A 2,772-nucleotide genomic window follows, 5' to 3' on the forward strand; every position below is an offset into this window, starting at 1 on the left:
GGGAACATAGAGCTATACCTCAGGCTCTTATAAAAATGTGGGACTCTTCTGCTGACCCAGTCCAAGGGGTCAAAGCATGGAATGGTTTGAATGAATAGCCCTTGAAGGGATATTCAGAGCTCTAGGTAATTAAGTAGTCAAAGGATTGGTCAATACAAGGATGTTTTACTGGGATAGTGCCTACTACTTAACAGATGGATAAGCCCCACCACGTTGGGAGGACAGGGAGAGGAGTTTGGCTGTGGACAACCTTTGATTTCTAGCTTCTGCTTGAAAGACTGTTTTCACCTTTATCAATCTGGCAGTTATTCAAAAATCTTGTATTGAGCAACAGATCCAACTAAAACCAGCCTCTGTTCCCACTACAGTTACCATCCAGAAAGCTGCTATTCCACATTAGTCACAGACATTTGATTTAAAATTAGAAAATATCTCTTTTCCAGAAGGTAAGGGAGTCTTTAAGGACTTCTGACCATGTGAGTAGTGACAGAGTTTTCTGAGACTGGGTTGGAGATGATGAAAATGCTCTGAAGAAAGTACGAGATGGGAGAGGACTAGGAGGAGGGTAAATAGAAAGAGGGACATTCTCTTAAGTCCTAAACAGTGAAGCCTTTCCTGTCCCCTCTTCCCCCATGCGGAACAAGAGACCATGTTAGTTGAGAAAGCCACTGCTTCAAGTCCTGGATGCCTGTTGTTTGACATACCCACCTAAACTGCCCAGACCTCCTTGAATGTACCCACATCCCACCCTAACATGCATTTTCCCTAGAGAAGGAGGGTGGTTGGGAGTGGTGAGGGAGTTGTAGAACCTTCTGTATCACTAGGCAGATAGGATAATGGTCCAGCAGATGAATCCCCAGCTGAAAATACCAGGAGACCCCAAACCCTAACTTCTCCTCTAAGGGGGACAAGGAATAATTTGCTTCTGGGGGTGGAAGGGCAGTATCCTGTCATATATATTGTGGAAACTGTGAGGCCATGTTCCGCCTGTTCAGTCCCAAGGGAAGACTCTACTCTATAACCTGTTCGAACTAGCAAATTTCTAGCCAAGCTTTCTAAACAAACAAAACAGGTTTCCAAAGATGGGTCAGGGGAAGGAAACCACAAGAAAGGAGGAGAAAGAAAAGGGAGCTCAGCCTTTCTCTCCACTTTGGAGCTTCTCTGGCCCACCTGAGAACATTACCTCCCCAACAACATTGCATGCCCACTGTGCACCAGCACCTGCTAGGACTTGAGGAAACATCGTTCCTACTGTTGAAGGGTTCACATTCTGGTTGGGAAAGAAAATATGCAAACAAGCTGGAACCCTAAGTGTACCTGATACTAAAAGGAAAGTGGGTACAGGGCACAGGTGAAGATTCCAAAAGAAAGTCCATCAACAAGATGGGGACAGGAAAGAAGACTTCATTAAATAGTGATTTTTTCAGTGTTCCTAGGTAAGCGTTGCTTTCATAGTAAAGAGAACAGCAAGAAGAGAGGCACTAAGGGTGAAACAGCATAGTGCTGCTCAGGAAATGGCTGGAAAATCCAGGGAAAAGTGCAGGAAAAGGGAAAATGACAAATGTGGGCAGATGTGCCTATCTATCATGAATGTTTATTTGCATGAGCATGGATTGAGACTTCAGCAACAGCCCCGAGGAGGCCTTTTTTAGAGTAAGAAGCATCAGCAAATTAGTTGAGAAGGCCCTCCTGCTGCAGGCAACTTCAGAAGAATGGATCTCCCACACCCTTCCTTTTGCCTCACTTTACATGGCACGTCTATCTCTCACTTGGGGGATTGTGACCATTGGGTAACTTCTTGAGATATTCACTGACATCTGTCTTTACTTCTCCCTTGCATTGGAGGTTTATGGTTTGCCAGAGCAGAAGGAACTTGCCTGCAGGCACTTTCCATGATGACTTATGCTTCCCAACAATAAGCCACTGAGCTGTTTATAGTTTGAGGGAGACTGGAAGGTGAAAGAAAAGAGAACCTAAGAGGGGGACATGGAAACTGAAGGAAAGGGGGGCAATCATTTCGGTAAGCCCCGAGCTGCAGTGCCCACACACTCAGCTGAGGAGCCGCAGAAAGCTTGGCTGTGAGGCCTGCAGCAGCTTCCCAGCATCACCAGTTTTCTGGCGGAGCCAAGGGTCTGGGAACAGGAGGGTGTCTCCGCAGAATACACTGCCTGCTAGAGAGGCCTTCCCAGATCCTTGGAGCTGCACTAGATAGATCATATGCCTTGGAATTACAGGAAAGGCTGAACTCCACCCAAAATCAAGGTCAGTTTCTTGCTTGCCCTATGGAATGGGAGCTCAAGGCTGAGGGGACTAGGTCAATGCAAATAAACAAAGGAATGTAGTCTTTCCTGCACACTTCCCTCTACTATCTGGGCAGATTCTGGGTCTCATTCATCACTGAGGTGCCAGCACTCAGCTGAGAGGACATGCTGCAGGAGAGACAGATGGAGGAAGGGGGTATTGTGCACCGTATCTCCATCAAACTAATAGGCACTCCTGTGCCCCCGGGGACTGGCAAGCTGGATGCCAGAAAAGAGGAGGCAATCCGAGCTTTCACTTTTTAAAATGAGTATAGGACACGCAAAAATACTAAACAGATTGATAGGGTCTATGCGTGGCAGCTCCGCCCGCGGGATTTCCCCAGAGGGCGCGGCGGGACCAGGCCCGGCCACAGAGCACCGCGCCTGCGCACTGCAGACTCTGAAGCAGCGACCTTAGCAAGGTGGGCGGGGGCTGCCCGGGCATCCGGGTCCCTCACCCCGCCCCGCTTCA

The sequence above is a fragment of the Pteropus alecto genome, unplaced genomic scaffold, assembly GCF_000325575.1.
Source record: "Pteropus alecto unplaced genomic scaffold, ASM32557v1 scaffold45, whole genome shotgun sequence".
NCBI classification, from domain to species: domain Eukaryota; kingdom Metazoa; phylum Chordata; class Mammalia; order Chiroptera; family Pteropodidae; genus Pteropus; species Pteropus alecto.